This window comes from Rhynchophorus ferrugineus, unplaced genomic scaffold (genome assembly GCF_030347505.1).
Source record: "Rhynchophorus ferrugineus isolate W39M unplaced genomic scaffold, kcgeb_rfMv2 rfM1, whole genome shotgun sequence".
Taxonomy (NCBI): Eukaryota; Metazoa; Arthropoda; class Insecta; order Coleoptera; family Curculionidae; genus Rhynchophorus; species Rhynchophorus ferrugineus.
Genome location: NW_027472580.1, coordinates 28,344,183 through 28,359,892, shown reverse-complemented (window position 1 = coordinate 28,359,892; position 15,710 = coordinate 28,344,183). Strand labels below are relative to the sequence as shown.

At 31.3% G+C, this 15,710-nt stretch overlaps 1 protein-coding gene across 1 annotated transcript in view; it reads right to left on the bottom strand.

Moving 5' to 3' along the window:
- LOC143206636 (monocarboxylate transporter 2) overlaps nucleotides 1-15,710 on the bottom strand; it is a 441,132-nt gene that overhangs the window by 326,199 nt on the left and 99,223 nt on the right. The window contains exon 2 of the mRNA XM_076419251.1: nucleotides 5,112-5,157. The gene's annotated coding sequence lies outside the window, so the exon portion shown is untranslated. The remainder of the gene's footprint in view (nucleotides 1-5,111; nucleotides 5,158-15,710) is intronic.

Here is a 15,710-nt window from a genome sequence, read left to right as displayed (position 1 = left end):
ATAAATCTTTGAAAAGCTACATTACGCAATAATAACCACGTGCTCATTCATGTTAAGCTATACGATCTGCCACTTCTACTTACGCAGTCATCTGTTTAAATTTAACATTTTTGTTTTTAAAAATAATGCTGAATACTCGAAAACATACACAATTTAATTTAAATTCATTGAGTGATTTTCAAAAAGTTCCAGATTTGACCAATCAGATAGTAATAAAAACTAATTTCAAATTAAATCTCCATTATTTCTGGACTTTAATTATATTATTCAACTTTCAGTAAGATTTTCCATTAGTTAATTGAAAATTAAATGTATATCTAAATTTATTACCTACGGCTAAATTTAGATATTTCAAAAACGACTTTAATTATAAATAACTTTAGGCTTCCCAAATACGGTTAATAAAAAACGAGCCAGGAGCAAAATCAAATATGAAACAGAATTAATATTACAGGGGCTCCCGCGTTATTGCAGATATTTGGATCCAACTGCATATCATGGTTATTTAAGGATCAGTCAGTTATACCAAAATGTTTTCCTGCAGTTTCTATAAAATATTAATCGAATCTGTCCGAAGATTTAACAGAAAGAAAGAACTACCATTCATTTCAAGCTATATCTCACAATTTAAAATTGTGCATTTCAAAAGAAAACCCATCTGAAATATTATGAAATATTAAAGAAAATAGTGCCTATCCTTACAAGATTGCAAGTAGTTTCGATTAAAAAATACTCAAAAATCTATTAAAAACAGGAGTGAACTATAATAAGGAAATACAACATGTTTATTCTATTGGTTGTTTAATGACTGTTTAAACTTATGCGTAATTTGAATTTAATAATTTACCAACGGGTAACAGCAGACCATTCCTTTAAAGTAATTCGGACTCAAACTACAATAAACGGAGAAACTACAATAGACGAACTGAATTATAATAGATTCAAATCAAGACATTCATTCATTAACGAACTGGCAAATTAATAAAATGCCTGTCGTTAATAAGTTTAAGATAACAGCAAGTGGCACAGTTGCTTCAGATGTTCTTTTTTAATATGTTCCTGAAGTTTCTATAAAACATTAATATAATATTTTAATATACTAAATTTGCAGTTCATTATATTAAATATAACAATAAGAATATTATAATTGCAATATCAATCTCTTTGATTTTTTAGTGACTGGGCCTACTACTTAATGTACGCTGCAAACAACGGTCCTCGGTATTACAGAGTTTACACAGATTCCTACAAACAATTGCAAACTTAATTAATTACACAATTAAATTATTGTTAATACTTCAGCAGTAAAATAATCTATCCATTTAACCATTACGTTAACACTACTGGCCAAATACAATAAAAGAGTAAAAGAAACTAAAAAATTAGTCGTTAAATCGTATATACGGGGTGTTCTCAAAAAGTAATGAGAATTTTTAAATTTGGCCGGCTCGGTTAATTCGATTCAGTTTTGCCTCGGTTGAAACGATTTTTTGTTGCCTGGTTTCAAGCAAGGGGAGAAGGTATACGTTCACAACCATATCTGCTGTTTATTACTTTACAATATGTTGAAAACCAGAGAATCAGAGGATTTAAATAACATTTTTTCAACCAATGGTATGTTAAAATGCAACGATATGTTTATATTGCTTTTGCTAATCTACAAGTTCTTACGAGTAGCACAAGGGTTTTCGCAATGCATATATGCATCTACAGTGTAGAACAGGCAATGAATATGTATGACAAATAGATGACGCAACGGTTAATAAATTTCTATGTACTTTGGATGGTGGTAACGGAACTGTACACTTAAAATATCAATTATTAGTAAATACCGTTGCCCACATCTTAAATATCGGAAGATAATGTATTTATAATTTTACACTAGATACCCAAGAGAACTAAATACCACTAGATACGAGTTCCTATCGTTGAAAAGTGTATATCCTAAAGAGTTTCTGAATGAAATAGCACTTTCAATGAAGGGAAAGATCTTGTCGACGCAACCCTCATGAAGCTTCTACCACACAAGGGAATCATGAGCATAGTCAAAATGTTTAATGCATTAAGCTCTAACATTTTCCAGTACAATGAAAAGTCGTAATGGTACCCAAATTTAGAGAATGTGGAAAATATAGGCAAACCAAACCAATTACATTCATTTTAGTTACACACTGAGAAGAGAAGCATTTCTGTCGGTAAAATTATATAACGAAAACATGCCACAAAAAATCTTCACATTATTTGGATCGTTGATTAACTTGATAGAAGCACATCTGGACCAATAACAAACAAATCGATAGCAAACTCCGTATGTGCATTGGTTAACAGGTAGCCGTGCAGTAAATTAAGGGATAAGTCAGTATCGGTGTCAGCAACAAATACACACAGGGGGATAGGAGCTGCGCACACAGATGTAAGCTCCTTAAAAACAACTAACGAACATTTTAGAGGTTGGTAGCTTATTGTTTGAAGACAGATTGTCATGGCGCAGAATAGAAAAAGTGTCCCATTTACTTATCCTAGACCAAAATCTTGAGAAGAACGAGTGTTGCGATGAAATTAAAGTTACATTTAATTATATTAAGTAATATATGTGACATAGGAAAAGAATTATGACATGATACATAGCATAGACATAGTAATTGTAGGTACTATTGAAAGATACCGCGAAACACGGAAACTACATTACTAACAAAGGGCATATCGAATCGGCTCATTGTCGAGTAATGTAAAAGTTGGATCTGGTGGAAAATATCTTATTGAGGCCATAATCATAAAACTCCAAAATATTCGAGACCATGAAATATGCGGGCATGTCTTAAGAGCCCGTAGAGCACTTGTTCCATTTGCGTCAGAAGGTCTAACTGGAAGTGTCGTCCCCACCCCGATAATTTGAATAAATCGGGATGCAGGAAAGGGTTTCTTGGGACAACCTTCTCAGACGCCACCGAAAAACATGAGAGAGGAGCTTCCGCAATAAAATGCGATGCATCCCCAATGAACAACAAGATTATCGGGAAGATTCAAGCAGAAAAAGTTTATCCGAGAAATTCAACCAGAAAAGAGATGAGAGATGAGAATCAAAAAAATTCATAACAGTCAAGAAGTGTCGAGAATAAGAACAGTGAATTGTCAAAAGTAGGAAGAAAATAATCAAGAACAGAACTTAAGATAGTCAGAAGATTAAGAAGGGGCAAAAATATTCTTATTTCATTTGCAACATTTTCTCTCCTTAACAACTCAACAACTATATTTTTACACATAATATTAAAGAAACTTTAACGGAAAATTACTTTCAGTCTGTCACAAAGTAATAAGTGATTGAAATTCTGTCGAAGTCACGATAAACAATCAAACCGGAACAAAAACTAAAATAAAAATTAACAATAAGAGAAGCTTTCTTAGATTCGACCACTAACGACACGGCGACGGCCTTTTTCAATTAAGGTCAGCCGTTTCTTAGGTAGCGAGACGTGCCGATAGAATTCTGGTCACGTCCAATGTTCGGATACCTCTAGTTTTTCTCATTGGAAAAAAAGTAATTTACAGTTTACCTTGCATCCCGTTAGGGAAAGATTGTGTGTGGGTCTTGATTTTCTTAAAATGATTATTTCGTGAGATGAAAACAGTATGGGAAATTCAAAGATTATATTGAATAATATATGAAAGGGCGGAAAAGTTTTAACATTCTCAAATATATTATAATTTCAAGGATAATCTTAAATAATATACCATATAATCTTAATGTAGATTGAAGGAAACCTTAAAATAATAAAATGGTAATCATAGTTTATAAAATTATGAAAATATATGACAAATTTTTTTATAAACAAATCTAAAACGAAATCGTTTAAAATAATAAATTTGACAGCTCGAGATTTTTATTAGTTAAATTTTAATGCTTTCAAAATAGTTATGAATTACAATAGACAACCTGCTAATTTCAATAAGTACAAATTTAATCGGTAAAAGGAGTTAATAATATTCAGCGATATACTGGAGTTTTAAGTTATTATATTATAATTAATGAACCATTAATTCACCGTTAAATCAAAATCAAAAAAGAGCGGATACAAAAAGATGTACGTTGTCCTATTGACTCAAATTGCAACACATATTGAAAACAAATTATAATATCCTTTCAATATATTTTTTTATTGTATTAATTAATTGATGATATTATATTCATTAAGTTGACATGTATGTACATAAATTAATTATTAAAAAAAAATAATAAAAAAGGAATAAAAATATTATTCGAATTTCTAAGTAACAAGGATTAAATTTTCATCAAATATGATTGCATGTCATATTAGAAATACTGCATCCTTTCTGGTGGTAATTGCTTATTCATTATGATATTAACTATAATATCTATGTGACGAAATTTTTAATTTGTGGTGTGGTCAAATCATACCAGCTTGGTAGCCAATTGACATCACATCTGCAAGAGAATTATACCCTTAATGAGCAATGTCCATTGAGGGATCGTCTGTGTGGCACGTTGCATGAATCTGCCAAAATATTTACCATAAGAAAAATATAATGCCCAGTACAATTTAACTTGTAGTAACTTGTGTACGTTTTATTCTAGTAGAAAAAAACGTGTTAAAAGATTCGTTTTTAGATACCGCGATCAATTGACTTCACATTTGCAAGATATAGAACAATGTTCATTGTAACGAACAATGGCCATTTCGTTCAGTTTGGCCCAAAAGAAATCAGTTGGCCCAACAAATACAGAGTTATGACACCATTGGCCCACTGAAATATCGCGGCAAAATTAAGAAAGCCTTTTATCTACACGCCATGTTACTATTTTCAATATTATTAAGACATTTACCATTTGGAAATCCTACTCAATCCTCTAATTTGTCATGATGATTTGAAAACCCCTATATATATATATATATATATATATATATATATATATATTACTCTGGTCACATTAAAATAGCTTCTATAATAAATATATGTACATATTTTAATTAACATTAAATAATCAAGATATGATTCACACAAATTTAAAATTACTGTCTTTCTGATTCAATAATTATTAAAAAATCTATACAATTGAATTAAGTGCAAAATAATAATTGAAAATCACTTACTCAATGGTAAACTGCCACTACCAAGGAACAATTTCTTGACCTTTACCTGAAATAAAAACAGACGAATATAAGTACATTAATAATACATATTTCAATAATAAATATTAAAACATTAAGTTTTGTTGACCACTAAAGAAAAATCCAATTTATGGATTTCAATATACTTTATTATTCAATATAATCTATTTGAATTTTAAATATATTTTTATTAAATAAGTAATTATTTAAAACATTTTTAAAAATATTATTTAAATTTTATTCGTAAAGCATGTATTACAATTTATGCAAAAAAAAACTGAACATAACAATTTATTGGCTAATTTATAAACCGTAAAAGGACTTAATTCCAAACTTAATTTCACATCCAACGTTTTAAAACTTTTAATTTTTTTATACCCAACAATATTTAGCCACAATAACTACTTATTAATATTTGTTATTTCAAAAAAGTTTAGAAATTTACTTGAAATCTGATGTGAGCCTCCTCCTTATATTTTTCTATCGTATCAATGTAAAACTAGAACACAAGTTAAATTCTTACTATTATTAGAAAATTCGGAAACGTCAAAATAAGTTCTCGAACATCCGTCTAGTTTGATGTGACTAAAGATCATCCATAAGATCATGGAATTTGGCGAAATCGTTTCACTAGAAACGTCTGGACAGCCAAAAAATTTGGAGAAAACAAGTTGAAGGCAATGCTCGATGAAGCCATTACTATGAATCGTCAACAGATTATGTTATCGACCACTTGTTACAAAACCATTGAAAACATACTTCGAAACTTTAAAATGGAAAGTGGTAAACCAGACCTTGCAACTTCTGATAAGCACTTGTTTCATCGCTACGCTATAAAAACGATACATTATTCTTTCTGATGAAATCGTAAATTTTAAAAAGTAGCGGCTATCCATGGGCAATACTTATATAAATAACTGATTATTCACAATAAAGCTTCAAATTACAAAAACATCATTAAAACTAATTTATAGATCAAATAGTTTCTATAAAAACGCATTTAAAGTTTCTTACTTAAACAGCTAGATCTCCAAAAATAATTTAAAGTTTGAAAGAATATTAAAAAAAATTGATTTACTCAAATTTGGTTGCAAGAATACCTGTTGCGTCTTTAAATATAAACACTTTCATATGATTTAATAAGTTAGACGCGACAATAGCAATATTTCTCTCTTCTGTGGCTTGCTAGGTAGTTCTGATGTGCGTAGCTCAAATAGTTTTACGGCTTGATAAGACAGTGTTAAGAAACGTGGTCTGAGACCAATAATATATACATGTATAACAATTAAATTGGTGAATAAAGTTCATAAATAATTCATAAAACTATTTCTGATCTATTCAGAAATTCTTTCAGAAAACACGATATAGAAACACGTCTAGAACAATAAACCTGCAAATAAAAATCAACGAACGTAATAAAATAACATCGCCATTTCGGCTATACGTTATGCTGCCTCGAAACAACGAAATAATTATTTTAATAATATCGTACGGCACCGTAAGCTATTTCTCCCTAACGGTAAGAAAGGTAAACTTTAAATTGCCTTTATTGTCGATGAAACAACCCGAAGGTATGTGAAACCTGACGTGACTGGAATTTCGGCGGGAAGCATCGCAAGATAAAAAATGTCTAACCCTAGTTGAAAAGAAAGCTGGCAAATTACCGAGGCTCAGTCTAATGTAGTTCTTTAATCTGTATTTGCAGCTTTTATTAAACTATTTGTATATATCTTATTTTAGCATAAAGTGCTATTATTTTGATATAGGCAACCATAGTGAACATTATGAAACTCATTATCGTTTTAAAGATTGCTGAGCGATAATACGAGAAAAACGGCTTTATTTACAATAAAATGTATTAATTATCAAGATTAGACGGGTATAAATTAGCATTGGGAACGATTCACCTAAAACGACTATCGAGTGTTTAGTAATTGACTACTTTTTAACCGATTTCAAAAGAGGACGAGATTTTATGTTCGGCTGTATATTTTTTTAAATGAATGTTTGCCGATTTCTTCGTCAATTATGGACCGATTTTCAAAATTCTCTTTTTATTCGAAAGAGTGCCCTTCCGAGGTGGTCTCGTTAGAACCAAGTAAGGGTCAGACGCTGGAAGGGTGAGAAATCGAGGAAAAACGTCAAATTTTAAAGGAACGTATAAAGTTTTCACATATTTTTATCTAATATAATCAGATATTTATTTATTATTGCTCAACTGATATGAAGAAAAATCGGAAGTAGTTCAGTATAAAAGTTAATCAATTTGATTTTTAAACACTAACCTCATCATACGAGAAGTTGTAGAAACATGGTAGGCAACTGTTTATATGGTGTAATAGTGAGAATGTTAAGCTCACACGGGAAGGTCGCGGGATTAATTCCCAACAGAGCAGCAACCTTCTCTTTTCTAGTTTGGTTAGAACTTTTGTAAAATGACCTAGGTAGAGCACTAAAAAGAGAAAAATAAAATATTTTTACAAAAGAAATTCAATTTTTATGTGGCGTGTAATTAATGAAAATATATTTAAAATTAATGTAAACGAACACCAGCTATTCCTCAAGTAAAGCCACAAACATTCAACAATATTCTGCAAAAATGAATTAAGAGAGTGGAATACTATTTATACAGCCGCAAAGCTATTTAGGGAATTTTGCTCTTTGCAATTGCAATTGCACCATCAATAGTATGACTCACGTCGTACGCAATATAGGTAATAATTAAATATACGTTTATCAAATAAGCATAAGCTTGTGGTAGGGTTTGTGAGAAACGTTACTAGTAACAGTAAATAACCTTAATAATGCATTCCTCGAAAACGAGATAAAATATAATATTACTTTGCTGTTATGGCAATAAAAATTAATAAGAAAACAGACATTTATTTTCCAAAATATATTTCCTCCTCCTTCAAGTAATCATCATTTTATAGAATTAACTTATGAATTGAATTGAATTCAAAAAATATATTAAAAGCCATCTCTAGGTTATCTTCTCCGTCAAATCCAACTAAAAATTTAAAAGATGTCCACGAAGCTTTTTTGGTTTGGCTAGATTGATAGAGCTTAATCAGGAAAATAGGATAGTTGAAACTTGATGCGAGTTGATTTTTTATCGTGAATAGCCACTGTTATAAAAGAAGCTGCATTATTATTGTGAAAAACCGAAGAGTTGCAGCCCTCTAAAATGAATAGCTTTTTGCAAACTACGCATATAATAGTGAAATGATTTATAATAACCAACACAATAATCTTATATCATTATATTAGTTTAGCAAATACATTATCATAATTAATTTCAGCTGTATTTTTTTGCTAAAAACTTAGCCCTAAGCTGACGACTAAAAACAATTAATTACCGTGTGAACATCGAAAATCGATATTCACGTCGATCTCCCTCAATCCATTCAATTAATCCAGCCCAAACCACTTATCAATATATAAAAAACCATTAAAATATTTATGAGAGCAGAATTGATTGGAGCCCTGAAGCTCCAGCGAGCTTTTCTAATAAATATAATAACAGAAAATTTGTTATAAACTGCTGTCATAAAAAGATAAGCTAATGACACATTCTAGATATTCAAAATTATCCAATATGAATAACATTAATTCAGTGAATTCAAAATTTCGTTGCCGGCTTGGTTGGCGCAGTGGTATAGGAGGCAGGACGGATAGGGCCTACCGTTGCGGAAGTTGCGGGTTCGAATCCTGCTGGGGCATGGTCGTAAATTTATGTGTGTGATTGTTTAATATTTGTGATTGTCCTAGGCAAGAGAATGAAATTCGACAAGGAAAATGATCCCAGTCCCACCTGTATCTCAGGCTGGGTAAGACCGGATGTCTTCTGGGGTGATTTTCAAGTTAGTCACTCGCCAGTCGGTAGGCTTAATGCTGAGAACTGTGGTTCGGAGCCCACGTTAAACTGTAGGTCCAGTCCAGATAAAGCCTCGTTGGTAAACAGGAGACTTTAAAACAAACAAACAAAAAACATTTTGTTAAATTCGGATGATAGTCAAATACACACACTTAAAAATCAATTCCAGAAGATCGGATAGTTAGCAAAAGTATAGCTTGAAAAAGGTTTAAATCAAAAAATATAAATAATTAAACCTGCAAAACACAATCAAGGCGAAAACAAGAGAGGAAGTTGCAACCTTTCTTATTTATTAATGGACGAAATAATAAAGAAATTGGTATAAGTAAGGTATAAAAATATGGAAAAAATAAAAACTAATAGGCCAAAACACCTACAGATATTCTTAAACATATGGAATGGAATATGATATTCAGACAACATGAATGAATAAAAACACAAAAAAGGTATGGTGATGGGAGGGGTAAAAATAATAAATAGAGAAATTGTGTTTGTTAAAATAGAACAAGTAAACACATTTAAGTATCTGAGTATTGAAAGCAATGGAAGCTAGGACATGGAAATGAACGAAGGAATTTGAAAAAAAAACAATGAATTTGAACATCGTTATAAAGAGAAAATTCATAACTAAAAAGAAATATCAAGCAAAACTAATATGGTTATTTACAAAAACGTTTATAGGCTACCCTTAACTCTCAATTGAGGGACGTAGGTATTGTCAAAGGAAGATAAATATCAAAAGGAGATACAACAGCAGAAATTAATTAACAGAAGAATCAAGAATATGAAGAATGAAGATGGATAGGATGAAAAGTAAGGAAATGAGAAAATATTCAATATTGAATAGAGCCCAGTGGAATACATAGAAAGTAGATAACTCAGTTGGTGAGAAAAATTACAGGGCATGGAGGTTGTAGAACAGGTAAGGAATTATAGAACGCTTGAACTTCTTGAGAACTTCACTTCAGATCTAGTAAGAAGTAGAGCGAAAGACAACAAGGCCTGGAGACGGCAGATGATATTCTGCTGAAATATCGTCAACTAAACACGAAATGGAAATCACTGCTTCTACATTTTGTTGAATTTATAGCTTCAAAATCTATCATTTTTCTGGTATAGGTTTAGGACCAAGAAATATTATCCATCTCAATACAAATGACAGAAAATGCTTAATAATAAACAATTTCTCAAAATGTTTTAGTTTTTAGGTTGCTGGTCCTGAATCTAGTAGACGGCCTACATACCAGTTACATGCTGCTTACATGCTCTCTTATCATCAGCAAATGATATTTTATGAATACAATAAATCACATTGTTTGAGTAAATGCGGCCTACAAAATTCCCAGAAATATTGTTCCAGATGTTAAACAGCTGCGGTAACAAAACTAATGGTACCGAAAAACTTAAATGTATGATACTGTTTACTTTGTAATGTACCTCGTATATAAATTTTAAATTGCCCTTATAAAATAAATCAAAAGTTCCTTTCGTTTTATTTAGTCATTTTATCACATCTGTAATTGACTCTCCACATAAACCAATTTATAAATTACTGTCCTTCCCAAAAGGACACACGGCTGATGGTAGGGTTGCATCTAATGCAGTTTTCTAATTTTCTTTAGAGGTTTGGTTTTTCTATCTCTAACAGATCCTTTTTCGTGCTTTACAATCAGGTCATTGTCGTTGTTATAATGGAGCAAAAAGTTTAAGCCACAACATATTTTATACATGACTAGAACTAACAAAACACTAAAATCACAATAATAAATATTTGATTTTGTTTGTTTCTGCAACAATTTGATTATTAAAGCTTTGTTCCTTAAATACTATTGTCTATATAATTAAATATACCGCCTATTAAGCACTATAATTAAAAAACACTTTTATATTATTATATTATTTTATAAATATATGTTTATTTTAAACTAACATAGGAAATAATTGATTTCTGTTTAAAATATTTAAATACAAAATGTATATTTTATGAAGAATAATAGGTCAATTGAAAAGTCCCCGGCCTCCCATAGTAAAACACATTTTATTGGCAATTTTTCTTTATTCAACATAATTCCCTTCTATTGTAGTACCATTTGTCCTTTGCTTCAAAATAGGCCTCAGTTTCGTCGATCACCTCTATATTCGACGAAAATTTCTTCCTAGCGAGCATACTTTTGAGATCTGAGAACAGGAAATAGCCTCTGAGGGTCAGATCTGGAGAATACGGTGGATGAGGAAACAATTCGAAGCCCAATTCATGGATTCTTGCCATCGTTTTCACTGACTTGTGACACGGTGCATTGTCTTGGTAAAGCAGCACTTTCTTTTTCTTCAAATGCGGCCGTTTTCCGCCGATTTCTTCTTCAATAACGCTATGCAATAGTCGCTGTTGATGGCCTTTTTCAAGGTAGTCAATGAAAATTATTCCACGCGCATCCCAAAGTACAGACGCTATAACCTTGCCATCCGACTGTTGCATTTTCCCCATGCTTTGAAGCAGGTTCATCGTGTGCAGTCCACTCGGATGACTGTCGATTGGACTTCCGAATGAAATGATATTTCATTCATCCGTTGTCACTTATCGACGCAAACACTTGGGTTTATTACGCTTGATGATGATCTGAGAGCTGTCAAATTTATACACGTATTTTTTAAAGATTAGGGCTAACTAAAAAACATATGGATTTGTAGGAATGTTCGTCGGGTCGGTCGGTCGGTCGAAATGTGTGGCTGCCGCTACGATTATTTGTCAGAACACTCACTACTATTTTTGGAAGGAATTTGCACGGGAACTAAAAACACTGGTTGAATCAAAGTTGTTTATTTTAATTTGCGATTGATACATGTGGTCGATGGGAGAATTGACAGGATATTAGGTTAAGGTGAAGGAAGTACGGTAGCGCTGTGGAAGTGGTACTGTTACAGGGGGACGGTGAAAAGAAAAGAGAGCGAGACGTCGTCCTGATGGTCTTTTATACCCTGGAACTGCATGGTACCAATCCACCGGCGTTGCCAACCTTTGTAGTTGTTGATGGTGAATTGGTGGTGGCCTAAAGGGTCGTGGCGGTCGCCACAGATTTAATTCTAGTAGCGCCATCTATGTGTCAGGCCCGTGACTTTTCAATTAACCTGTCATATGCAAAAATCATAAAACTTGGCATTATAAAGCATTTATAATATCATACATTTTTAATGGGGACATTTGTTTGAATCCGATTAATATCGAATAATATTATTTTTAGAGGACAAAACATTAAAAATATTTTGTGCTATAACAACTAGAAATATAATTATGAACATACGTCAACCTAATTACACCAAGTTCTATTTTGAAAGTCTCACGGGAGGCCGATCATTCTGGTACAGATAGCCGTCCGAATAATCCGGAAGATCCTTTATTGGACCGTCCTCCCGTTACACGGTAATCTCATTATGTACTCCAATCCAAATTTTGAAAGTTGCACAACAACGCTGCAATAATTAACCAATTAAAATGTTTGCTAACTATGCAAATTGCCATTTCGGTCTACCTAGAATTGCCGAAGGAAACACTCAGGACAAAACTTAATTAAAGAAATTGGTCGAAGGAAATTAATTTGAATGCTTTGTTATACTATACTAAAGAGAATATATATATAGTCTATCCGAAGTTATTTTATACATACGTCATCATCATCAGATCATCAGATGTTTAATGCATTGCCTGCCGCAATTTGTAAATTCGTTTTAGAATCAGACAATATTTTATTTTTAACTTTCTTCTAGTTAAAAAAGACACAAGGCTGTCTGATAAGCACGAACGTATATAGAGATTATAAACCGGCAAGGTTAGTTTAATGCTTTTCTTGTTTTGATAAATTTCAAATCGTTGCTTATAATTGCTCTGATTGAAAATTCCCAGGCCAGAGAGAACAGACTGGGCCTCTAATCAGTTACTTTCAACAGGAACATATAAATGGAGACCCAATCTTACCTGTAAAATTCGTTATACAAGTAAACATTTTTACTGTTAAATATTAATTTGTTGCGATTTTTATTGAAAATATGTTTCAGCATGTTGCAGCTGCATATTGTACTTAATGCTGGAAATAAGAATGGTTAATAACACCTTCGGTAAGAACTCAAGCAGGCACATTGAAGAAGAAACTGACAAGTGATGGAATTGTGAACAAATTTTAGATAGATTGGAAATTAACAGCTTACTTATTCACTTGAATGAAACTTTCTGAATATGATATGATTCAATGCTGCCAATTTCTAATGCAGGGTGATGAGAGTGGAAACAATAGTAACTGTAGGAAATATTATTGTAGAGTATTGATTTATGTGCACAGATATATGTGTAACTGTTCAGAATATATATGAGCATTTTTTTCAAATGTATCAGGAAAGAAAGAACAGTAACTGTTTTGAAGATATGGCAAACGCATTAAGGATAATGATATTAAGCACATAGTACCAGTCATATATAGCGAAACTTTTAAGATTCATAAAATATTTCAATTGCAACTAAAGAAATGTATTAGCTTTCATTGATCCAAACGCTCCTTCTATATATCCAAGATGTGTGCCCATTTTTCGATGAATAAACAAACTATTCTTAATTATCATTTTAAGTAGTAAATCTAACTCCTTTTTTCTTTCACATTAAAAGTTCGTGGAATACGACTTATAAGGACTGCAATATAATTATAAAAGTTCAACGTCATTTCAATATTCCCTCTCATGTAATTAAAATTTCATCACATTTTTAAATTTTAATTACATTTTTAAACAATACAACAAAAAGATTTTCAAGTGACTATCGAATGAAACAATTGAATGTTTCATTCGTTCCTAATTCTATAATGACTAAGATAAAAAGAATTACAGTTTTAATGACAAATAGTAAAATATTTTTAAACTATTAGATAATGCTGTTTTTGACTAACTTTTTCGATTTTCTGAATATTTCTTCAAGTCTGAATGAGAAAACTTCCTTCAATTACATTTAGTAATTTTAAAACATTCTTTAACGATAAATAAAACTGATTTAAAAAAGAATACAGATGGAATATGTACATCTCGTATATGTACTATATTGTTATTTTATTCCATTCCTATATATATCTGATATTTATAACATAGAGATCCAAATAATATTCTCTGTCCTTTTCTCTGTTTTTCTTCAAAATTAATACGATAAGAAATTCAAATATCTCCGTCTTATATCACGAATAAAAAAATCATTCGAAGCGTACGTTAAGCTGAAATAGTATTTACTGTTTTCATTCGACAACTGTTTTGACTATTGACTGGTTCCAATGTTTTGCTACTACAGACTATTTCAACTATTTTAATTCAACATTTCGCAATGCTAATTAAAAAAAATAATTAAAGAACCTGGCTCTTCCGACTTCTAAGCAGAAAATGCCCAAAGAATCGTTAACACCAGTTTTTTTTAATACAAAAGAAATGTTGTTGGTACTAACTCTTGACTTTAATTAACATTTTCTGTCAAAACAGCGTAGCTATTTACACAATTAATAAAATAAACAAGTGAACTAATCCACTAATTATTTCTGGCGTGGGGCTCTTCTCTGGCATTTTCATACTTTGCCAACTTTCTGACATGGTGATTTGGTGACATGGTATTTAAGAAAACAGAACCAACATTCTAACACTATTCATGATTTCATGATAACGCAAATTGTATTGGAAATTAATTATACGAAACAAACTGATGTATATTTCATAATAAACTAATATAAATAGCTAAATATAAATATTTCAGTATATATTTTATACTTGATATTTTTTTCATGCAATTAACTAATACAGTGAACATATTTAAGTTAATATATTATTTAAATTTGTTATAGTCAATTAATTCCATCATCCTGTAACCAAAATGAAGCGTGAAATACTTTAACACCACCCCTTTAGCGACAAAAGACTTAGCTTCGACAGGTAGTCGAATAAAGGAGCTCTTGCGACCGTAAGTGACCGGAAAGCTCTTAAATTAGTTGGTCCTCTGATTACGCGACAATCTCATTAAGCAGCACTCGGACTAGAATGTTGAATTTAATGGAACTTACGTGGCAACGCTCGACTACTTACGGCGTAATTAATGGAATTGAATAAACGCTTATTTATTTACATATCATTAGTTTTACGTAAAGACACTTTGGTACAATTTATAGGCAATTAAGTAAGATATAAAATAACTCAAAAATATTACTTATACAGTAGCTATTTTAAAGTAGAACTGAATAAGTTATTAGAATAGTTGGGTTATTAGCATAGTTGAGTTATTAGCAATTTCTCAGAACAAATTCCAAATGGTAATCGAACTCTTAGATAAAGACTGTAGGTAATTATTAGGATGTCTTCATAATTCAACACAGTAATACCATTTTAGAAAAATCTACCATCATTGATTGCTAGACTTAGTTTAAATGTAAATATAAAAACATTGGTAAAAAGTGATTACGTCAAATAACATGTATAAAATGGTTTGGTTTGACTTCAAATGGCATAGCCAACTAGACGTCATAGGGTAGGCCGAAATAAAGTTCACGTTTGTTTTTTGAAATGTTACGTTCAATCATCTTATTTATTTCTGTGGGCTCTCCTTAAAAGTAAAATCTTCAAAAGTTCTAGTTGAAAAAAGGAATGCAGTAAATTAAAACAGGTAAGCCCGTAACAAGTAAGTACTTCTTACTGGA